The following is a 27,280-nucleotide window of genomic DNA, read 5'->3' as shown; positions in this document are numbered from 1 at the left end:
TAATTAGGATCTTGCTTGAGTAACTTACTGTTCGTCACCTCTGATGACAAGTTTGGCTTCCTGAAGATCAATTCTAACCAGGATCTTGCTTGACCTACTGCTGGTTAGTTGACTCTGATGACAAGTTTGGCTTCCTGAAGACCAATTCTAACCAAGATCTTCACGGGTAAGAACCTGACTGTTTACAGAGACAGGTTATTCATGAAAATTGAAACCTTGTCATTTTTTATTATACCACTGTCATTATCATGTCAGTGGAAGTGACACACTAAAGTTTTAGGTTTAACATCTGGTTAAGGATTGTTACACTCATAGAGTGATGTGGATGCATGTGTGTGCTTGTACTAGTTTAGACTAATGCAGATCTGTAGAGCTGGTATTGTCTGTCAAACCTGAAACCCATTCAAGTCTACGATAGTTGGCAAGTCTAGGTTACTGCAGTGAAAAAGAAGATAATGTCTGGGTTCCTTGATACTATGATGCATTGAGATACTTTTTCAATAGTTCTGTTTATATTTCAGACAAGATGTCAGTCTAAGTGATAGGCCTCTGTCAAACATGATTGCAGTTTAATATGAATACACAGGAAACAGCAGTTCTTTTTTCAAATAATAAAAATGGAAATAGACATTTAAACTAACCTTGATTGCATAATATATGCAAATAACTTTGACATAATGACAGTAATAAATTTCATTATTACTCTCATATTCATTAAGCCATTTGAATATATGTACATTAAAATACGGATGTTCAGGACTTAACAGAAACATATTCATTGCTCTAAAGCTTTCCAGAGATGATAATACAAGACAAGTGTGAACAGAACAAACTCCTTACTGTGAAAACAGGACTACATTATATATAATACATTAATACCATAATGTGCTCCCACTTGATCAAGACAGAGGTGTCTTCATCCCTTTGTAACCGAACCTTACGCATGGCTGGTCAATTGTGACCTTGTCTGGCAACTCAAGGTCATACACAGAGATGCCTAACCCACAGGAAGTCATTTCTGTGGATTTTAAGAAAATGAAACATAATTTCAGATGACTGTAGCTGGTCTATGACATTTATAAACCATTCATGCCTTGTATCTTGAGTAAGCAGAGCGTGCAACTGATGGTCATGATTCCAAGGTAAAAAGATTATTATCTGTACAAAGACCACCTACATCTTTGTTATCACATATCAAGATCTAATCATTGAACCATTTCAACTTAGAGCCTTGATTATAGTTGATCCACAGTTGATTTGTTTTGACTGAAATGAGAGCAAGACAAAACTTGAAACTGTTACTTTTATACAAATCTGTGCAGATCCGGGTTAGAATTGGTCTTCAGTAACCCATGCTTGTTGTGAGAGGCGACTAACAGGATTGGGTGGTCAGGCTCGCTGTCTTGGTTGACATGTCATTGTATCCCAATTGCATTGAACGATGCTCATGATGTTGATCACTGGATTGTCTGGCTAGACTCGATTATTCACAGACTGCCGCCATATACCTGAGTGCGGCGTTAAACACCAAACAAAACAAAACTTTTATACAACATTCAAATGAACTGTTTCTGTTTTCAGAGGCACTGAATAATAAATGAGCACTGAGATAGTTGACCGTCTAAATATAATGAATGAATATGAACACATTGTATGTATACATGATCATTTATTGTTTCCATATTATGTTATTAAAAGTTTTTTGATAGACATTTTAAACAGCACACTTTGCCAAGCATCCAGTCATATTTCACTGTGTTCTTCCACAAACCAAACTACAGCAGACACTCAGGGGTGGAAATAACTTAATTGGTAGTGTACTCCAGTAGTGGCACATGCAAAATCACTTGCCCTGATAATTTTTCCACTATACTGGCGCCTCATTTTCTTGTTGATTTTTAAATAAGCAACATAATGAATATTGGAAAGTCAACTGGACACTGGTACAGCAGGATATACAAATTTGCTTGCCCGACATAAAAAAACTAGACTGGGACGTTGGGCAATGAGTTATTCCACCCCTGACACTCCTATTAGTTCACATTACCTCAAGCCTAAATCCACTTCATAGCCTGGCCACTATAATACACACCTAGGGAGATACTGCTGACAAAGCATAAAGCCCTGATTCAGAGACCCCATATACTGCTGAATAAGCACTATTTTAGCAACTCATGCATGACAGGAGTGGAGGTGGTGTGTCTGTGGTGACAGTTCTGTGTTAAAAATCTTGTCATCAGATAAACACCAATGTCTAAGAAATATAGTAAAGCAGGGCTCGATTTAAGAGATGTTAACCCACTTGCACCTGGTGCAACCTAAGATAAAACCTAGTTGCACCAGTCAAACTCCAGTTGCACTGTTTCTATTGCAATATGTAATATCAGAAATATGCTACTGAATTATTTAGATGTTTTATTCAGAAGTTTACCCACTAAAAAGTTACTTGCACCTGGTGCAAGTTAGACTAATAACTAGGTTGCACTTTGTAATATTGGGTTGCACCAATGCAAGTAACAAAGCACTAAATCGAGCCCTGTAAAGAGTGTGCTTGGAAAACTACATAAGGATGTTATATGTGTAAAGAAGTATATTGTATATGTACAAACGTATACTGAATGAGTACACAAGTATATCATATGACTACAGAAGTATTTTGTACACATAAGTATATTCTATACATACAAGTATATCATATGACTACAGAAGTGCATTGTGCACATAGGTATATTGTATGACTAGAGAAGTTTATTCTATACATACAAGTATATCATATGACTACAGAAGTGCATTGTGCACATAGGTATATTGTATGACTAGAGAAGTATATTCTATACATACAAGTATATCGTATGAGTACAGAAGTATATTGGAAACACTGTATGACAGCAGAAGTATGTTATGAACAGACAATGAACTATCTACACTATTGTTCTCCCAGCATATAGTTTGTCTGGCTATAAGCAGACATCGTTTTCTAAACATATAAATTCCATTCTCACTTATCAGAGTATACTGACATGTGACAAAGGTACCGTAGATAAGCCGAATACTGAGGACCTAAAAAGCAGTCGGTAGAAGGGGGTTGGCTTATCTATAGGTTACACTTTCATCAAAATGTTTTTCAGGGGTGGAAAACGACATCGTATCGCTTCACATGAAAGAACAAGAGAAGACGACTTTGTCAGTAAAAACGTCAAATTTGCAATTAAACATCACAAGACAAGATTATTGACCTTTTCAGTTCTAATTTGTTTTTGCTAGGCATTGTATTATATGCAGGGATTAAGATTACCATGTGTATTTGTCTCGTATACAGAGCCAGAAATAGCAATCAACTGTGCACACGTTTCCCTGCGATCTACCGGTGATTTAGTTAAAACATACCCAATGACATAACGAAATGAATTCTGATGCAGTGATTGGGGAAAATATAATATCTGAAACTATCATTTTACCAAGAGAAATATATTCTAGCACTGTGTCATTTTAATTGCAGGTTGTGCTCTATCAATGTAAAATATTTATAATCATAACTAAGGTTATGCGACAGCACTTTGGTGTATTGCAGGATAGATCTTATGCATGGAACAATTTTACCTGTCATTGATGCGGTTCTGCGCCAATCATGCTATTTCCCTCACGAAAATAGTTTCTTGACATGTGATCGTCCACCTACAACAAATATGACTTTCAGCAAAACAAAATATGTATACGCATCCATTTTCTGTCAACTGCGCTTCATTTCGAGGCGTGAGTAGACGCAATATGATAGTGATTACTGTGAATAACACAGACTGAAGTTAAAAATATCGGAGGATAAACATGCGTAATTCAATATGGATTTGTTGACGCTACTTCCGATGACTGATCAAGATGAAAAGATGAGTGAAGGTTGGGGGTCGGCTTATCTACGGAACATACCATTTTGATTCTCATTATAAGAGTTAAGTTAGGACCTCGGCTTATCTGTGAGATCGGCTTATCTGCGATAATATATGGTACTAATATTCAGGCTCATAAAAGTATATGAATTTTCATATTATGTCTGCTTTTACGATTACAATAACAAATATCATACACTAAGATTTATACGGAGATCTCTTCATGGAGGGTGTTTTCACAACTGATTTTACAGAAAGTATAGCATGTGCCATGGTTCATGGGTAGAACCCGAGACAATGGTATCAGTGAAGGCTCAGCTGGTGACAATGCATTTTGGAAACTTAAGACATGCTACCAGAGTCAAAACTGTGACAAAATAATGTAGCCTAGCCCTGATTCTCATTTATAAACTCTTTACCATGCATTGATATTTTCTTGATGAAGTAGGATATTTTGTGTACAAAAACAATGTCACAAATGAACAGACACAGTATTGCTTCTGGAGCCATCCCTGGATATAGTATCACTAATGGAGAAACTTCCAAGATGAAGCGTTGATATGGAAACCATTTACAAGACACAGTGTCACCAGGAGACCCACTTGCTGTATGCAGTATTGCTGAGAACACAACATATTAACTAAGGTAGTATTTACATAGGAGCCACTTGCTTGACAGCATTTGTATAAGCCACTGACAAGAAACAGTGTTGCTGTTAGCATAGACTAAGGCTTAGTCTCTGAATATATATAATTTTGATAGTAACAAACAAGCCCATTTATATTGAAAAGGAGCCCTAGGGAGACCAGAGATTCAGAACCTGAGGAAATCTAGACTTGCTTTATTTAGGGCTTTAGCACTGCAGAGAGGGCTTGGCAGTAGGGAAATTAATGTGGTTCAGGGACTGTGAGACAGACTACTGTTAGCACAACTTGCTTTCTTTCTATGGGAGCCACTTACTTGACACAGTGTTGCTCTGAGAGCCACTCACTACACACAGTGTTGCTCTGGGAGCCACTCACTAAACACAGTGTTGCTCTGGGAGCCACACAAGTGTGCTCTGGGAGCTCTTAGCCTGGGAGCCACCACTGAATATTGCTCTGGGAGCCACTCACCACACACAGTGTTGCTTCTAAACACAGTGTTGGGAGCCACTCACTACACACAGTGTTGCTCTGGGAGCCACTCACTACACACAGTGTTGCTCTGGGAGCCACTCACTACACACAGTGTTGCTCTGGGAGCCACTCACTACACACAGTGTTGCTCTGGGAGCCACTCACTACACACAGTGTTGCTTAGGGCTCACCTGGTTCAGGGACTGGGAGACCACTCACTACACACAGTGTTGCTCTGGGACTACCACACACAGTGTTGCTCTGGGAACCACTCACTACACACAGTGTTGCTCTGGGAGCCACTCACTACACACAGTGTTGCTCTGGGAACCACTCACTGTGTTGCACACACAGTGTTGCTCTGGGAGCCACTCACTACACACAGTGTTGCTCTGGGAGCCACTCACTACACACAGTGTTGCTCTGGGAGCCACTCACTACACACAGTGTTGCTCTGGGAGCCACTCACTACACACAGTGTTGCTCTGGGAGCCACTCACTCTGGGAGCCACACACACAGTGTTGCTCTGGGAGCCACCACTCAAACACAGTGTTGCTCACACACAGTGTTGCTCTGGGAGCCACAGTGTTGCTCTGGGAGCCACTCACACACACAGTGTTGCTCTGGGAGCCACTCACTACACACAGTGTTGCTCTGGGAGCCACTCACTACACACAGTGTTGCTCTGGGAGCCACTCACACACAGTGTTGCTCTGGGAGCCACTCACTACACACAGTGTTGCTCTGTTGCTCTGGGAGCCACTCACTCACTACACACAGTGTTGCTCTGGGAGCCACTCACACTACACACAGTGTTGCTCTGGGAGCCACTCACTTGCTCTGGGAGCCACTCACCAGTGTTGCTCTGGGAGCCACACACAGTGTTGCTCTGGGAGCCACTCACTAAACACAGTGTTGCTCTGGGAGCCACTCACTCACACACAGTGTTGCTCTGGGAGCCACTCACTACACACAGTGTTGCTCTGGGAGCCACTCACACACACAGTGTTGCTCTGGGAGCCACTCACTACACTCACACACACAGTGTTGCTCTGGGAGCCACTCACTACACACACTCACTACACACAGTGTTGCTCTGGGAGCCACTCACTACACACAGTGTTGCTCTGGGAGCCACTCACTACACACAGTGTTGCTCTGGGAGCCACTCACTACACACAGTGTTGCAGTCTGCTCTGGGAGCCACTCACTGGGACCACACACAGTGTTGCTCTGGGAGCCACCACACACACACACAGTGTTGCTCTGGGAGCCACTCACTACACACAGTGTTGCTCTGGGAGCCACTCACTACACACAGTGTTGTGCCACTCACTACACACACAGTGTTGCTCTGGGAGCCACTCACTACACACAGTGTTGCTCTGGGAGCCACTCACTACACACAGTGTTGCTCTGGGAGCCACTCACTACACACAGTGTTGCTCTGGGAGCCACTCACTACACACAGTGTTGCTCTGGGAGCCACTCACACACACTGCTCTGGGAACCACTCACACACAGTGTTGCTCTGGGAGCCACTCACACACACACAGTGTTGCTCTGGGAGCCACTCACTACACACAGTGTTGCTCTGGGAGCCACTCACTACACACACTCACTACACACAGTGTTGCTCTGGGAGCCACTCACTACACACAGTGTTGCTCTGGGAGCCACTCACTACACACAGTGTTGCTCTGGGAGTGTTGCCAGCCTCACTACACACAGTGTTGCTCTGGGAGCCACTCATAAACACCAGTGTTGCTCTGGGAGCCACTCACTCACACACAGTGTTGCTCTGGGAACCACTCACACACAGTGTTGCTCTGGGAGTGTGTTGCTCTGGGCCACTCACTACACCACTCACTACACACAGTGTTGCTCTGGGAGCCACTCACTACACACAGTGTTGCTCTGGGAGCCACTCACTACACACAGTGTTGCTCTGGGAGCCACTCACTACACACAGTGTTGCTCTGGGAGCCACTCACTATGGAAAGCATGTGTTAGACACTGTTTCCACGGGATTCTATATGTAAGCCACTTACTAGACATTATTCCTGTAGGAGGTGCTTATAAGATCGGTTCCCAACGCATACAAACAAAGAGCTGGGTATCATTTCCCTACAGAGTCAGAAGCACATTTCTTGGAGTCCACTGGAACTATACTGGATCAGAGCTACATGCATTGTAAAACCTCACTAACATGAAATAATCTCATGCACAAAGACATCTTAGGTCTATGACCATTGCAGGTTTGTGTTCAAGTGGAGGCATTACTTTAGTCTTCACAAATGGATCGTGATTATGTCCAGAAAGGTGAATATAGCAATCATTTGTCTTTTATCGCATTCCCTTTCAGGAACACCCATGCATGGGTCCAGTCATGTAGATATCAGAATGATAAATGACACAGGACAAGCAGCCTGGTGGCAGGTTGTGTAGTTATAACAGCACCCAAACCCTTAATCATTTATACCTGACTTTTACATGGTACAAGCATGCAGAAAAGGTGGAAAGATGATGCCTTTCAACTAGAGTAAAATCATTGTTTGTAGATAACAGGTATGTGAGATGATAAAACATGAAAGCACAAGCATGGAGGCAGCAACGCACACGTGAAAGTCAGATTGCTTCCATGTAACCCAAGCTACTCTTTCACTCCTTGCATTGTATGTAGGTTTAACACTGTTTGCATGATGTCTTGTCACACCCTGCACGGAGCTGATATTGTTCACTGTATATGTAACACAGACAGGAAAAAAATAAGAGTTAAGGGTACGACAAAGAATGCCCATGTTGATCATTATAGCTGCTGTCACATGACGCGTTAACATCACGGGATACAGAATACGAACAAAGGCATAAGTATCTACGGCAAAGTGAATTTACCTCTAAACTATTCAACGATAAACAGCATCAGATTTCACTCTAATTCAGGCAAGTATTTCCAAAAAAAAAGTTGTCTTACAAAAGGAACAAAAATCATGAATTCAGCAAGTATGACTTTGCAGTATCTGCCATTGTACAGAGGAGTTGTGTGTAAATCCTTAGGTTAGATGGAAGAACTAAAGAGGTGTCATCACATCCCTCATACCCCGGTGATAAATGAGAAGATGGCTGTTAGCTTTGCAGGTCACACTTACTACACCTAATGTTTTAGACTGTCAACTGTTTAAATTGGTGTCACTGTACAGGATATAGATACGGTGATGTGATGCCCACCAAGATGGCAATTTTCTAAGGTTAAGCAACCCTGGCTCAGGCATTGTTCCCTGAGATTTACTGAGCTATTGAATTGTGGGAACCATCTCCTCTAGCCTCCTTTAAGAAGGCCAAGTTTCCACCATGCAGTAATTAATACAGTTTTCACAAATTATCTTTGTGTCATGAACTGTTGATATTATTGTCAACTAGACACAGTCAACTGATACTTTTCAGATATCCAAGTTTGATGACTGCATGGATTTGAGTTCTAGATAAGCCTACACTGACATTTAGTCCCGGAAATGAAGTTATCTTATTTAAAAATATAGAAAAAAATATTTATCGACAAAACAAATCTAAATCTGAAGCACTTTAGATGGGCCAAAACATTCTAGACTTGAGTAGGAATCCTATTTAACTTGTTCTCCAGGGTATGGTTGACAGAATTTGTATAAACTGAAATCTATATGATTTAGGAGTGAGATACTTAATGCTCTCATTAAGACTGGTGACCCATTGGAAAGAGTCACCAGAAATACCAATAGCAGTCAAACACATTCGACAGAAGAAAAGTATAAGGACACCCCTCTATAAAACATATACCACATATAGGAACACCCCTCTATAAAACATATACCACATATAGGAACACCCCTCTATAAAACATATACCACATATAGGAACACCCCTCTATAAAACATATACCACATATAGGAACACCCCTCTATAAAACATATACCACATATAGGAACACCCCTCTATAAAACATATACCACACAGAGGACTAACTTCGAAGACCAAAATCCACGGCATAAAAGATGGGTTGTACCCCATAACCCCTACATGCCATTATCCCTACATGCCACTACCCCTACAATTAGTTAAAACAACACACTGCATTTACCTGTCTGGCATAATGGACTGACCCAAAGAGAGATTAGTGCATAGATTAGTCCAGAGGATAGTCAGAAGGTCCGTTTTGTCAGCAACCTGAGGACTGACTGGCTGACTGAGTTTGGTTTTACGCCGCTTTTAGCAATATTCCAGCAACATCACGGCGGAGCAACCTGAGGAAGAGAGCCAGGGAGGAGTCAACACCGATCTGCACCTTCTACAATGACGAGCTCACCAATATGACCGATGATGAGACACGAAACGATGCCATGGTTTCCATCCATAAGCAGCACCCTGTACCGCCACCGCCAGAAGACGGATTCCTGTTTTACCAATGGTTGGCCAATACCCTAAACCAATGGTTTCTTTGAAAGTATTTTGCATGTAAGGTTGATCTATCCAACATTGAATAAATTACCAGCAATGGTGGTGGTTTCAGTCATGAACCCTATCAGAACACAATAAAAGTCATACGCTCAGGTTCTTGCGTGTACTGCATCTGTCATCCTAGATGGTGTCAGTCCAGACCTTATGCTTGGGCATTTCTCCATGCAATTTCCATTTCAGTCCCCATTTCAAAATATTTCCTGAGAGTTCTATGGTTGTTTCTGCTCTGATCCTGTTACAGAAAGCTGCCATGAAAGCACCACCAGCCTAGACTCTCGTTGAAGATGTTGAGATTTACAGGTGAGCAAATCCTTTTCATAAAACAAATACAACTCAATTACAGTGTTCTGCAGGTTTAAGAATTAAACTTATTAATTTTGTAATGGAAACCTATAGCAATCTGATATGAGGATTTCACTAAATTCATTTACAAATACCAAAGAGTCAGCATAATAAAAGCTGTCTGACATTGTGGGAACACTCAGTCCCCAACCATACTTTGTATTTGTAATACTGTGAACAAAGCTACCGGGTAGGTCAAAACAAATTAGAAACAAAATATGCAATTATTGCACATACTAAAACAGTGACTTCAGTTTTATGCCACTTTTTAGCTATATTCCAGCAATATCATGGCAGGGGACACCAGAAATTGGCTTCACACATTGTACCCATGTGAGGAATCGAACTCAGATCTGCAGCCTGGTGAGCGAACGCTATAACCACTAGGCTACCCCACCACCCCTTTACTCGTTTGGATTTACACTGGTTTCAAAGGGCTTGCCCACTGAGATACCATGCCACAGCTTAACACTATTCTTGAAGCCAGCCATATCTATCCCTTTAATGCCAAGCACCAGGCCAGGTAATAAGAATTTCCATCTCTTAATGATATGACAGCTCCAGGGATCGAACTACTAACCGTCCTCTCTCCAGGCAGACGCTTGCCTTCTGCCACTTTTAAACAAGTAGCTAGACTACTGAGATACCATATCACGGTTTAATATGTATAACCAGATTTTCCTAGACCATGGACTTGGTCTTCACTGTATATGTCTGTGTTTACTTGAAGACTTGGGTCGTGTGCACCATCCTTCACGAACCGGTATCTGCCTCTGCATCAACATGTGTACCCTGAGAGTACCCTGAGCATACCCCGAACAGATTAACTTGTGCAACATCCTGGTGCAAAGGCATTTAAACCAAAACAGTTAAAAACATTTCCGGGTCAAGGTCTTATAGCTGGCAGTTGTTCAGCTTCACTGACCTGGTTAAAAAACGGTCATCATTGGCACATTTGATTATATTTCCAAATGGTGTCTTTCATGACACACCATCCCAGTCCGTGACGCACGGAACTATCCACATGCTCATGTGGCCATTGTTCCATAATGCAATCAAACCGTCAATCACAGGATTCTTTCAACACGCCAGCAGGAGATTAGAAGCATGCACGAAGTTGTGCCACCAATCTGCCCAACACAAGATCAAGTTTTGAGGTTGACAATAGGGAAGCATACCACAAATAGATTAGAGTATCACCTAATCTGTCTTCAGAAACTAAAGACATCTATTGCGTAAACAGTTGGTGATCAGGGTGAAGAGATCGTGCCGTGTTGATGTTCCATGCGAGCAAATCTTGTCATTTCAACCCGTGGGCTCCCCAGGCCTTGTTGATCACTTGATTGTGGCTTACTCATGCCCAGTAAAGCAAGGTTCATATCAAACCACTAATGGTTTTCCAATCAATAAAACACTAAATGTGACCTCTCCTGTAATGAAAGACAAATATTTTTTTCCTGGCTCAGGAAAAATAGATCAATTGCTAATAAACAAATATCAAGAACATATTTCTGTTTTATTACCACATCCGCTACTTATTCAACTGAAACAGTTATTCAATAATCTAAAATAGAAAGCTTTGATGGCATTATTTGAAATCATCTCATCACATTAAAGCATGCCCTCTCATCGTATGCCTGTGTGGTTGAAAATACATCAGTCAGTCAAAGATGACAAATGAAAGAAAATTCTATTAAACCTTTCTCCTCTAGTTCACAAACCAAAATTACAGGTTCTTGGTATTGAAAAGAAAAAACCCCAGACAATTTAAATCGACTTGAAGAGTCTCTTGTTTATGGATTAGAGAGCTGTGCAATCTGATCGTTCTCCAGCCCATAAGAAACATTCCACTGGAGATGTGTCTTCATCACTGACAGAGAAGTCAAAGTCTTATCAAGCATTCTGTTTAAAAAACATCCTGAAACAATTTCTGCAGCTTAAAGTAATGGCTTCTTTATTCTTAAGTATTGCCACAATGATCACTTTTTCACACATCACAGTATTTTATTCCACAGTTAGTAATAAACCGAAGAAGGGCAGAGGTGGTAGTCTTAGTGAATTGATCATGTGTAATTCTTCCTGTGATTGCGATTGGCTGGAGAGTCCTACCCTGCAATAAACGTACATTCTAGCGAACAGTGCTTATTCTACAGGCCTTTGATGCATTGATCGTGGTGGTTTATGTAACTACTTGAGGCACAGGAGGTTTCCTTCCTACTTGATTCAGCTCTCTCAGAATCAGGTTTGGTCCGAACAATCCAAAGTATTCCGAAAGCTCAATGGCGCGATAACTGTGTCTGAATGCCACGTCCTAATTATCCACTGAAATCTCCATTCACCATTTTACAGGCACCAAGCACAGGAAATTGTTTCCTGCCATCTCAAAGGCTCAACTAATACGAGCAATGCTGCCTCATAGCACTTTGGTTTCTGTATGTAGAGTTACCAATATGGCAAAAACCTAAGGGCCTGGTTGTGGAGACTATTTATGTGAGAGCACTATTGGTAAGACACAGACACCTTAATGACTAGCATAGGGTTTAGATGTACTAGTGGCTAGAGGTCTATCAGTACAACCTGACAGGATGGTTGGCACTGTAGGGACACCTTAATGACTAGCATAGGGTTTAGATGTACTAGTGGCTAGAGGTCTATCAGTACAACCTGACAGGATGGTTGGAACTGTAGGGACACCTTAATGACTAGCATAGGGACTAGATGGACTAGTGGCTAGAGGTCTATCAGTACAACCTGACAGGATGGTTGGCACTGTAGGGACACCTTAATGACTAGTAGACTAGATCATCAGCACAACCTGACAGGATGGACCGAGACACAACCCTGACAGGATGGTTTGGCACTGTAGGAACACCTTAATAACTAGCATAGGGACTAGATTTAATATGTACCTATGGACTAGTGGTTAGAGGTCCATCAAACACAGGATGGACTAGGGACGAGTGGCTAGAGGGCAGTACAAGAGGTCTATCAGATGGATACAACCTGACAGGATGGTTGGTACTGTACTGTACTGTGTGTGTGTGTGTGTGCATGTGACACCCAGAGGTCTAATGCGTGTGCGTGAGCCCAGTGGTTAAAGCGTCCGCTCGTCACACCAAACTCATGGGTTCAATTCCCTGAGCTCTGAAGAGGACTGAAAAGAATCCAGCACATCAAGATATGTACTTCATGCTACAGGAAAGGAAATGACCAAGTTGGTTGGAGATTATCACTTTGGCGACACATTATCAGGACTTGGAATCAAGGACTTAATGTCCACAATGATAGGTTTCTGTAACGCCTGAGGAAGGCATCTGTGAACATCAATTTCTGCCTGAGACACTGATGACCAAACGGGACAACTTGAGTGGATACATTACTTTAATTCAGAAGTGTTTATGGACAAATCTGATATTTTCTGTACTTTACATTTGTAGAAGTCTTCCACACCAGGGTGGTTCTGATGTGATAAGCGTTTATCAGTAACGGACACTTCCCAACTTTCCCAGCAACAACCCTGTTGCCATAGTTTCAAAGCATGCTTTCCAAACATCCATCTGTCATTACATAATGAGTCAAGTTGAGCCTCCATATTGGCCAGTGTGAGTGTCAACAGTTTCCGTTAATATGCACTCACATTACATTGCTTCTTCGCCACTGCTTTGTTCCTGTTTTAAACCATTCCACGACATCAAAACACTTTCAGCCCCTTAACATGCTTAAAAACATTTTCTCCAGTAGCTGTCTTTATCTGTGGACTTGCACAGAAGGCTACTTGTGATGTGATGTCATCGGCAGCACTGGGTATCTACTGGTATTTAGTGAGTGAGTGAGTGAGTTTAGTTTTACGCCGCTTTTAGCAATATTCCAGCAATATCACAGCAGGGACACCAGAAATGGGCTTCACACATTGCACCCATGTGGGGAATCGAACCCGGGCCTTCGGCATGACAAGCGAATGGCTATCCCCACCACCCCTATAAGCATCAAGAATACAGTTATGTAACACATGTAATATCTGGGATAACACTTCCTCTGTAAAGAACAGATTCTAGTACTTTTGTTGGGTCGAGTTCCAACAGAGTGTCTGTGGATCTCTTCTTACCTGTACCCCCATTGAGAGACCAACAGAGGTGTCTGTGGACCTATGCTTACCTTTGCCCCCATTGGGAGACTAACAGAAGTGTCTGTGGATCTCTTCTTACCTGTGCCCCCATTGGGAGACCAACAGAGGTGTCTGTGGACCTATGCTTACCTGTACCCCCACTGGGAGACCAACAGAGGTGTCTGTGGATCTCTTCTTACCTGTGCCCCCATTGGGAGACCAACAGAGGTGTCTGTGGACCTATGCTTACCTGTACCCCCACTGGGAGACCAACAGAGGTGTCTGTGGATCTCTTCTTACCTGTACCCCCACTGGGAGACCAACAGAGGTGTCTGTGGATCTCTTCTTACCTGTGCCCCCATTTGGAAACTAACAGAGGTGTCTGTGGATCTCTTCTTACCTGTACCCCAACTGGGAGACCAACAGAGGTGTCTGTGGATCTCTTCTTACCTGTACCCCCACTGGGAGACCAACAGAGGTGTCTGTGGATCTCTTCTTACCTGTACCCCCATTGGGAGACAGACAGAGGTGTCTGTGGATCTCTTCTTACCTGTACCCCCACTGAGAGACCAACAGAGGTGTCTGTGGACCTATGCTTACCTGTACCCCCACTTGGAGACCAACAGAGGTGTCTGTGGATCTCTTCTTACCTGTGCCCCCATTGAGAGACCAACAGAGGTGTCTGTGGATCTCTTCTTACCTGTGCCCCCATTGGGAGACTAACAGAGGTGTCTGTGGATCTCTTCTTACCTGTACCCCCACTGGGAGACTAACAGAGGTGTCTGTGGATCTCTTCTTACCTGTACCCCCACTGGGAGACCAACAGAGGTGTCTGTGGATCTCTTCTTACCTGTACCCCCACTGGGAAACAAACAGAGGTGTCTGTGGATCTCTTCTTACCTGTGCCCCCACTGGGAGACCAACAGAGGTGTCTGTGGACCTATGCTTACCTGTACCCCCCACTGGGAGACCAACAGAGGTGTCTGTGGATCTCTTCTTACCCTGAGACCAACCACTGGGAGATCTCTTCTTACCCATTGGGAGACAGACAGAGGTGTCTGTGGACCTGTACCCCACTGAGAAACCAACAGAGGTGTCTGTGGACCTATGCTTACCTGTACCCCCACTGGGAGACCAACAGGTGTGTCTGTGGATCTCTTCTTACCTGTGCCCCCATTGGGAGACCAACAGAGGTGTCTGTGATCTCTTCCCCATTGAGAGACCAACAGAGGTGTCTGTGGATCTCTTCTTACCTGTACCCCCACTGGGAAACAAACAGAGGTGTCTGTGGATCTCTTCTTACCTGTACCCCCATTGGGAGACCAACAGAGGTGTCTGTGGACCTATGCTTACCTGTACCCCCCACTGGGAGACCAACAGAGGTGTCTGTGGATCTCTTCTTACCTGTACCCCCATTGAGAGACCAACAGAGGTGTCTGTGGATCTCTTCTTACCTGTACCCCCACTACCTGTACCCCCCATTGGGAGACCAACAGAGGTGTCTGTGGACCTATGCTTACCTGTACCCCCCACTGGGAGACCAACAGAGGTGTCTGTGGATCTCTTCTTACCTGTACCCCCATTGAGAGACCAACAGAGGTGTCTGTGGATCTCTTCTTACCTGTACCCCCACTGGGAGACCAACAGAGGTGTCTGTGGATCTCTTCTTACCTGTACCCCCACTGGGAGACCAACAGGTGTGTCTGTGGATCTCTTCTTACCTGTGCCCCCATTGGGAGACTAACAGAGGTGTCTGTGGACCTATGCTTACCTGTACCCCCATTGGGAGACCACTAGAGGTGTCTGTTGATCTCTTCTTACCTGTACCCCCACTGGGAGACCAACAGAGGTGTCTGTGGATCTCTTCTTATCTGTACCCCAACTGGGAGACCAACAGAGGTGTCTGTGGACCTATGCTTACCTCCACCCTCACTGGGAGACCAACAGAGCTGTTTGTGGATCTCTTCTTACCTGTGCCCCCATTTGGAGACCAACAGAGGTGTCTGTGGACCTATGCTTACCTGTACTCCCACTGAGAGACCAACAGAGTGTCCGTGGATCTATTCTAATCTGTACCCTCACTGGAAGACCAGCCTAGGTGTCAATGGAACTTTTCTAAGCTGTAATCCCTATGTGGAATACTGTCATAAACAGCTAGTGAACTGTTGTTTATTTGAATCTGAAAATACCTCATTTCCAATCTCATTCAAATCATTTCTATCACTATGATACCTCTTCGTGTTGAGATTTGAAAACACCTCCATGAGACTTTGAATGACCTTTGACTGCACAATCTAAATTAAAGATGCATGAATTCTTGACCCAACCACATGCCAGCTTTCTAAAATGACTCCTTCACCCCCACATTTTGGAATTTTTGTTTTGATAAAGAAAATCACATGCAGGCCACAAATATGCCTTCCATGTTATTCCAGTTTGGGTGTAGATGCCAGACTTCAGGGCTCAGCAACTATATGGTGTTAAAAATATAAATACATAGACTTTGCTTTACACATTTTTGTATGGATGTTTAAGCGTAGGCAGGCTGGCCTGAATGCTTTGATAACTTGTACTGAAAATTTGGAAGCCTCAAATCTGACTACCTGATAATAAAGTTCATTTTGTGATATATACTAGGCACATAAAGAAACTGTGCATACAAAAATTTAAAATCTAAATTTATCAAACCTGTGTAGACACAGAAGGATTTAAACTCAGAGATTAGTGACATGCATCCAACATGCATGCACGTGCCACGTTCCGTGACGTCAGTGGGTTCCTCCTTGAGACGTGCAATACGTTGTTGCACGTGCATTCCGGGAAAGAGAAACAGAGCAAATGAATGACACACAATACTGTCATTTTGGAAAGCTCAACCCCTGCCCTTGCGATCGTTCAAAAAATTAAACGGCTATTGAAACGCAAAGCATGCCAAGGCTCACGTCTGCACAACGTCATGAGGCCATTGGGATGGTCCGTGGGGGAATGTCTCAACGACAAGTGGCTGCACATTTCCACTGCCACCGGAACACCATTTCTGCACTGGTGAGACGCTACCAGAACACAAATGACGTCATCGATCGACCACGTTCTGGACGTCCACGTGTAACAACGCCAAGACAGGACAGATGGATAAGGGTGACCCATCTGCGCCACAGGTTTCAGCCTGCAGTGATGACTGCCCGAACCATCCCGGACTTCGCCGTATCCACCCCAACACAGCTCGACAACGTTTACGTCATCACGGGATCAGACCACGACGTCCCGCCATAAGGCCTATCCTGAAACGTCATCGACAAGCTCGCCGAATGTGGTGCCGAAATCATGTCCGCAGACCCTTGTTTTGGTGGAGAAATGTTGTTTTTACAGATGAGTCCATTTCCCATAGTGATGGACGTCAACGTGCCGATAGACGCATGGGAGAACGTTATGCACAGGCCTGTGTCTTGGAAAGGAATCGCTTTGGTGGTGGTTCCGTGATGATTTGGGGAGGAATAACAGCACGCCAAAGAACTCCTTTGGTGATTGTTCAGGGCAACTTAACTGGTGTGGGCTACAGGGATCAGATTCTTCGACCTGTGGCAATTCCTTTTCTGCAACGTCATGGCCGTGGGTTAACATTCCAACAGGACAATGCCCACCCTCATACAGCAAGGGTTGCTCTGGATTTCTTGCAACACCACACGTTGACTTACTGCCTTGGCCTGCAAATTCACCGGAACTCTCCCCGATAGAGCATGTTTGGGACGAGATGGATCGACGTCTACACCGTCTTCCTCGTCCTTGACCTTGCAACAGAACTTGAGAGAATCTGGCGTGACATCCCACAAGCCTTCCTTGCACGTTTGATAGGCTCTATGCGTCGTGGATGCACTGCTGTTCTCAATGCCGATGGTGGACATAACCGTTATTGAGCTTGTGACATGGTCGTTTGACCCCTGTCCCACTTGTGGACTCGTGACGTCATTGTGATTGCCTTTTCAATTGAAATTCTCCCGACTTGTAATGGTCTCATGATCCCTCCATTAAAGTTTATATGTACCTTTGACATTGTTATCGTATTTATCAACTGGGATAATATTTTAACAATGCACAGTTCTTTATGTGGCTAGTATAGTACAAAATATGCTTCCCATAGGCAGTCTCATATACATACTTCAAAGATAAACTTAAAAACATTAAAAGCTTATATAATATTTCACATTTCATTTAGTATATGTCATGTAAACAAAAACTAAATGAAAACCTGCCAGTCTCATAAGCAGGGTGTATTTTAACTGTACATGCATTGACCAATACACCCTGTTTTGCTTTAAAAACTGTCATGGATGTCGGCCTTCACTTAACCTTTATATATGTGCAGTACTATCATCCTACAGTCATCCTACACCAAGATTCACAAAACAGCGAAGCACAGTGTCAGTAGGACATATTGCCAAAGAAGAACACAAATCATGTATTCCTATTTTGACATTTTATTACACACCCCTGCAATTTAATTCTTTATATGCCCAGGAAGCAAATTACATTGTATAAGATATGTCTGACTCAGCCCAATACAGTATAGTCTTCCCACAAAACAAACCTTGGAATTTCAATTTGACAAGTCTGTCACCCACATGTCATAAGAGGTGTCTGGTACCCCGGGAAGTAACAATCTCCATCAAGCAGTTTTAATTGGCAACAAATCAAAAAGTCTAGAACTCTACCACCCCCCATGGCCATTCCTCCCTCTCCACTCAGCACCAGTGGCACCAGCAGTGTAATGAGAGGTTGCCATCGGCAGTTTATTTGTGGCGTTAAATGAGTCCTGGTAATGTCAGACCTACCCACCTCTCCTTGACATCTATGATTCATGTCTTGCTATAATATGCCAGTGTCTATATATACTCTGTCCCATCTTCAGCCACACCTTTATGGTTGATCCGAGACTGTTATAACCTCTGTCTGGGTTATTTCCACACTATATCACCCATGCTTCATTTATCACAGGTCTACACGCCTGACCTACAGGAACCTGCTTTTAGCAAGTTGTGGCGTGAAAAAAGTGAATTATCCTCTGTGCACTTGTTACCATGTCCGATGATAATGAGGTTTGGAGTTATTTGTGACATGTACTCCTCAGCCCATTGACCGTATATTGTAGAGTGCTACACGTTAGAGCAACACAATACTGCCCTGGACTCCGTACCAAGTTGTCCACAGCACGTCATTTGCATAATGTCCTCATGAGCCTCAGTATGTATGTAACATCTCTGATGATTTGTGATTATTAAGCTGTAGCGATCTTTGTAAAAGTGAGTGAGTGAGTATGATTTTATGCCACTTTTAACAATATCACAGCAGGGGAAATGGGCTTCACACATTGTACCCATGTTGGGAATCAAACCTGGGCCTTTGGCGTAACGATCCAACACTTGAACCACTAGGCTACCCCACCGCCCTTCTTTGTATGAATAGGTACAAGATCTATTTCAGGTAGTTGATGTTTACAAGTATTTACCCAATAGAATGTATTTATACATGTTCACTGTTGACTAAAGCTTTGCTGTGTCTCAGGTTAGCACATCTTAACAATCTTTATGGTTAAATGTGTTTAATGAGGTACATTTATGTAGTACCTGTGATGACACACACCTCCATCAGTAATAACAGATGCCACTCACAATATAAGACCAACTGGAATACATAAAGGAGATATAATATGTTATATACTCGCACATAATTGTCTATACTATAAGTGCTTTGATACACATGTACTATGGAAATATATAAAGTATGACATGTTTTATGTTGATGGAAAATAATCGAGTTTGGACCAGGCAATTCAGTGACTGACACCATAAGCCCTGATAGATATTGGAGTATGATGAAATGTGTCACCCTTGTCAGTATGTGTGTATGTGTGTGCGTGCGCGTGCGTGCTTGCATGCATGCATGCAATTCATTAATGACAGAGGACTTGGAAACAACAATCCTGCACAAGTCCATAATGTCTGAAGAATATTTAATGGTACTGCCCTACATTCAGATACACTGTTACGATTTTCTTCAAATCATTTATTTGGTATCACCAACAGATGTATGCCACACGAGCTATGATAACATCATTTGTTGATTTAACTGAAAAAACACCAGTAAACATACTGACACAGTGATATATCCAACTACATGACTCCCAATTGTTCTGACAACCTTGGGCCCCTTCCTGCAGATGCTGCTGACAGCAGACGTCAACAGGGACAGATACGGAAACACCCAGTGTTGTACAAGCTGTAAACACAGGGTCACCCTCAGTGGTAACACTGACTAAGATGTCTACAACGATCAGTACTCACGTAGGTAACACTGACTACGATGTCTACAACGATCAGTACTCACGTAGGTAACACTGACTACGATGTCTACAACGATCAGTACTCACGTAGGTAACACTGACTACGATGTCTACAACGATCAGTACTCACGTAGGTAACACTGACTACGATGTCTACAACGATCAATACTCATGGTAGGTAACACTGACTACACGATGTCTAATTAACGCATCAGTACTCACGTAGGTAACACTGACTGATGTCTACAACGCATCAGTACTCACGTAGGTAACACTGACCACGCATGTCTACAATGATCAGTACTCACGTAGGTAACACTGACCACGATGTCTACAACGCATCAATACTCAGGTAGGTAACACTGACTCATGATGTCCACGCGTAACGATCAGTACTCACGAGGTAACACTGACTACGATGTTCACAACGATCAGTACTCACGTGGGTAACACTGACTACGATGTCTACAACGATCATCAGTACTCACGTAGGTAACACTGACTCACGATGTCTACACCGATCAGTACTCCGCGTAGGTAACACTGACTACGATGTCTACAACTATATCAGTACTCACGTAGGTAACACTGACTAAGATGTCTACAACGATCAGTACGCGACGTAGGTAACACTGACTAAGATGTCTACAACGATCAATACTCACGTGGGTAACACTGACTAAGATGTCTACAACGATCAAGTCGTAGGTTAACACTGACTCACTTCATGATGTCTACAACGATCAGCACGCAACGTAGGTAACACTGACTAAGATGTCTACAACGCATCAGTACCACGAGGTAACACTGACTACGATGTCTACAACGATCAGTACTCAACGTAGGTAACACTGACTACGATGTCTACAACTATATCAGTAATGCTCATGTAGGTAACACTGACTAAGATGTCTACAACGATCAGTACCTCACATAGGTAACACTGACTACGATGTCTGCAACGATCAGTACTCACATAGGTAACACTGACTACGATGTCTGCAAACGATCAGTACTCACATAGGTAACACTGACTACAATGTCTACAACTATATCAGTACTCACGTAGGTAACACTGACTCACGATGTCTACAATGATCAGTACTCACATAGGTAACACTGACTACGATGTCTACAACGCGATCAGTACTCACGTGAGGTAACACTGACTACGATGTCCCTGGCGATCAGTACTCACATAGGTAACACTGACTACGATGTCTGCAACGATCAGTACTCACACGTAGGTAACACTGACTACGCATGTCTACAACGATCAGTACTCACGTGGGTAACACTGACTACAATGTCTACAATGATCAGTACTCACGAGGTAACACTGACTACAATGTCTACAATGATCAGTACTCACGTAGGTAACACTGACTCACGATGTCTACAAATGATCAGTACTCACATAGGTAACACTGACTACGATGTCTACAACTATATCAGTACTCGCATTAGGTAACACTGACTACGATGTCCACAACGATCAGTACTCACATAGGTAACACTGACTACCGATGTCTGCAACGATCAGTACTCACACGTAGGTAACACTGACTACGATGTCTGCAAGCGATCAGTACTCACATAGGTAACACTGACTACGATGTCTACAACGATCAGTACTCACGTAGGTAACACTGACTACAATGTCTACAACTATATCAGTACTCACGTAGGTAACACTGACTACGATGTCTACAACGATCAGTACTCACATAGGTAACACTGACTACGATGTCTACAACGATCAGTACTCACGTAGGTAACACTGACTACGATGTCTACAACGATCAGTACTCACATAGGTAACACTGACTACGATGTCTGCAACGATCAGTACTCACACGTAGGTAACACTGACTCACGATGTCTGCAACGATCAGTACTCAATGAGGGTAACACTGACTACGATGTCTACAACGATCAGTACTCACATAGGTAACACTGACTACGATGTCTACAACTATATCAGTACTCACGTAGGTAACACTGACTAAGATGTCTACAACGATCAGTACTCACATAGGTAACACTGACTACGATGTCTACAACGATCAGTACTCACATAGGTAACACTGACTACTGATGTCTACAACGATCAGTACTCACGTAGGTAACACTGACTACCGATGTCTACAATGATCAGTACTCACGAGGTAACACTGACTCACGATGTCTGCAACGATCAGTACTCACGTGAGGTAACACTGACTACAAATGATCAGTACACATAGGTAACACTCGACTGACTCACGATGTCTACAACTATATCAGTACTCAATAGGTAACACTGACTACAATGTCTACAATGATCAGTACTCCGCGTAGGTAACACTGACTACGCATGTCTACAACTATATCAGTACTCCACGTAGGTAACACTGACTACGATGTCTACAACGATCAGTACTCACATAGGTAACACTGACTACGATGTCTACAACGATCAGTACTCGCGTAGGTAACACTGACTACAATGTCTACAACGATCAGTACTCACATAGGTAACACTGACTACGATGTCTGCAACGATCAGTACGCCACGAGGTAACACTGACTCACGCATGTCTACAAGCGATCAGTACTCACATAGGTAACACTGACTCACGATGTCTACAGCGATCAGTGCGCACGAGGTAACACTGACTACAATGTCTACAATGATCAGTACTCACGTAGGTAACACTGACTACGATGTCTACAATGATCAGTACTCACGTAGGTAACACTGACTCACGCATGTCTACAATGATCAGTACTCAACGTAGGTAACACTGACTCACGATGTCTACAACGATCAGTACTACTCACGAGGTAACACTGACTACGATGTCTACAACGCATCAGTACTCAACGAGGGTAATACTGACTAAGATGTCTACAACGATCAGTACTCACATAGGTAACACTGACTCACGATGTCTACAACGCGATCAGTACTCACGAGGTAAGACTGACTCACGATGTCACAACTATATCAGTACTCCATGAGGTAACACTGACTAAGATGTCTCGATCAGTACTCACATAGGTAACACTGACTCACGACATACCACAGCATCAGCACGCATCGTAGGTAACACTGACTAAGATGTCTACAACGATCAATACTCACGTGAGGTAACACTGACTAAGATGTCTAACGATCAGTACTCATCGAAGTTAACACTGACTACTGCATGTCTACAACGCATCAGTACGCACGAGGTAACACTGACTACGATGTCTACAACGATCAGTACTCACGTAGGTAACACTGACTACGATGTCTACAACGATCAGTACTCACGTAGGTAACACTGACTACGATGTCTACAACGATCAGTACTCACGTAGGTAACACTGACTACGATGTCTACAACGATCAGTACTCACGTAGGTAACACTGACTACGATGTCTACAACGATCAGTACTCACGTAGGTAACACTGACTAAGATGTCTACAACTATCAGTACTCACGTAGGTAACACTGACTACGATGTCTACAACGATCAGTACTCACATAGTTTTCATTGTCTCGGTCTTCCATATAGCCCCATTTTGTGCAAATAATAAATTTAACATATGTTATATCTTGGATTACACTTTCTTAGTAAAGTACAGATTGGTACGAAGAAAGTGTAATCCCAAATATAACAGATTTGACCACTTTCTAAATGGCATTGTGTATTCAATAATAATAACATAATAAATTATCAGAAAATACATCTTTCACATCATGGATTTTATTTTTTTTTCTTATTGTACTTTTCATTCCAATGCTTAATCATAAATGAGACTCTTAAACAAATGCATATGTGTTCGCCAGTAAATATCTCCCACTGGTTTCAGATTGGTTGAAAGATTGCTGAGATTTGCCTATCTGTGGTGTGTTTTCTGCAGGAGAGAGGACTGGAGCTACAACACAGAATGTGTGGCAGAATGAGTGAGTGTCTGAGTTACCGACGAACATGATGCACACAGAACAAGTGTTTGCCACTAATATGGCAATGTCCCCTGCCACTAAAGAAGAATGAAACATTTATAACATATGTACTACTTTTTATTTTTGGGTCACATACAAGATGCCTGAAATGAGTGGTGTCTGCATAATCACCTAATGTAGGCTGTCGACATAATTGAAGACATTGGGTGCAATTTTTTATGAGATATCGTTTGAAAAGTCATTGGATACCGCGTTAACAAGAGATTGAAAAGAGGTCAAAGTGTCGTGGTTACCTTGAAAATAAGGTCAAGGTCCCCCAAATCAACTAATGTCTGCATAATCCCCCAATGTAGACTGTCACCAAATTTGAAGACATTGGGTACAACAGTTCATGAGATATCACGTTAACAAGAATCGGGACATATGTACAGACGCTGCTGAATACATAGTCCCCAATTCCACATTGCGGCGGGGGACAAAAAAAAGAAGAAGAAGGTAATGACAAGAGTATTTGAACCCATGATCAGCAGATCAAAACCACACAGCTGTATGGAGATGTGGTGACTTAACAAACCAGATCAAACAGACACATATTTCGACATCTCCGACCCCTTCACATAACATCCTGCTGGCTGTCCAGTGACCATATTTTGGTGTTGTAAGCTTAACTAATTTACAGATTAAAATCAGACGGGAGACTGCCAAAGACACTTGGGGCAGTAGACTGTAGAGATAGGGCTGTAGCATTTTGAAAATCTTCTAAACACAAACTTGGCAAGACGAGGCATATATAGCATTAAACATTATCCACAACCACTCAACCATTGATACCCACCATAATACTGTTAATAAAATCTCCATCCATGAGTTTCTGAGAAAGATTATGTCCCCACTAACCCATGCTGGAACCATGGAGTACTCTTGATAGTGGCATCGAACAGAAAAATATTCACTCAGTTTTTTTCATTTCTTGTTGTGAGAGCAGCCTGCAATAAGTCAGCGAAAGCATGGGTGCCTGCAAATAACCAAGTCTGGACCAGACAAACATGTGATTGAAAGCATGAACAACAATTCACATATTGGTATAATAAGTCACCTTTTGTACCCTACTATGTGGTACTTGGTACCTCGTTCATCCCTGTCCTTCCAGCCCTGTACTTGCATGCCCTAGGGGTATTTTTTGTTAGTCTTTGACAATGATCAATGTAAACAAAGCAATGAAGCATTTTTTAGAATCTGGACAAGCTGAAACTTGTTAAAAGATTTCATTCATTCCAAGCAGCGCCAATCAGGACAGAGAAAATATACCCCACCAAAAAGTAATGTGCATAAAAACACAGGTAATAATGAACCATTTACATTGAACGTGACGCCAAACAATTTGTAAAAAATAAATTACATTATTAATGTTAAACCTGCATAACAGACATTGACAAAGAGAATGGGTTTCTCAAACTGAAATTTGGTGACTCAAGCCTGGATCTTGTGCATGACAAGTAAGTTGCTGAATGTAAGGCTACCTCAACTTCTTGGCTGTGATCCACCATGCTAAAAACTGGTCAGCATGATGGAGATCCGGGTTATAACTGATACCTTTTGTTTCTTGTAAGAAGGGGGTGGGGTAGCCTAATGGTTAAAGTTCGAATCCCCACATGGGTACAATGTGTGAAGCCCATTTCTGGTGTCCCCGCCCGTAATGTTGCTGGAATATTGCTAAAAGCGGCGTAAAACCAAACTCAGTCATTGTTTTAAGAAGCGATCAGTTGGTTTGAGGGACTCTAGTTGATGACTATCACCTGTCTGGTCCAGACTTGAATATTTACAGACTGCCGACATACAACTGGAATATTGCTGAATGTGGCGTTAAATATCAAAGAAATAAAAACTGGTGAACTTTTTGTCTCCTGAGTCATAATTACTATAACAATGATCGTTTCTAAAAATAATTAACATGAGATCATGACATGCTTGGTGTATTCCAGGTCTGGAATGTTTAAAATAACGGCTGTAAAGTTCTTTTGGAATGGCATATAATCTCCACAGCATACACTGCGTACTGATGCATCTGTGGGACGCTAACAGTCAGCAACAAGAAAATGTACAAAGCCATGAATAATATACTCTCCTGACAATCTGTTCACACTTCATTTGAAGCCTATCTGCAGACAGTCTGTCAAGCTGCTCCAGCAGATTACTGAAATACATCTTTTTTGAAAATTTCCTCGTCACAATGCCCCAGGGAAAAAGGAAAAGTTTCATAATATTATCCTGTATTGACAAAAAATAGATTATTGATCAAGTGAATAATTCAGAACCGGACACACGAATGTCTAATAACTAGTTTGAATCAAGTTAGAAGTTATCAGGCACGATACACAGAGGACAACTAACAATATTTATGGCATCATAATTCTGGCATATAGCCGAGAAATGACTTGGAAGACTATATACAAAAATACCCAATTATCTCCCCTCGTCTTGGTGACACTTCATTACACGCCTTCAGAGAGAGGTCAACCTGCAGGCCCTCCATAGCGCTATTACAGAGACTAGGAAATACTGCGACACTCGCAAGGGACAATAAAATATGTCTTTATGAAAATATGAGGTATTAGGAGCCAGTGTTGGTATGGGTAGGAAACCATTAACTGAGAGTATCTCTTGCACAAAGTGATAAGTTTCTGGTTTATTACAGTGCCAGGGTGTATTGATGACCGAATCAATTCCGGAGACTGATCTGTCATTTTACAGAATGAGGTTGCATAATGATAGTCATCTCGCTAATGGAGGGGAAGGCAGCCTGTTTATGTCATGTCTCTGCCCCCTTTCTTTGTACAGGACACGCAGAACCAGCTTCACAAATTGGTGTCACAAGACTCGGCTGGGGGAATGAGCGAGCTGGGTTTAGCACCCATTAGACCATAATAAAGTAATAATATTGAGTGTGCACTTATCCAATGACTAGGATGACGCTGTCTCAGTGCTAAGAGCATGCTCATGTACAGAGCTCAGCACCATTTTGAAGAATTATCATTATTATGTTTAACAGATTTATATAAATGA

This window comes from Haliotis rubra, unplaced genomic scaffold (genome assembly GCF_003918875.1).
Source record: "Haliotis rubra isolate DU_JTF1 unplaced genomic scaffold, ASM391887v1 Scf298, whole genome shotgun sequence".
Taxonomy (NCBI): domain Eukaryota; kingdom Metazoa; phylum Mollusca; class Gastropoda; order Lepetellida; family Haliotidae; genus Haliotis; species Haliotis rubra.
This window is presented reverse-complemented; position numbering follows the sequence as displayed.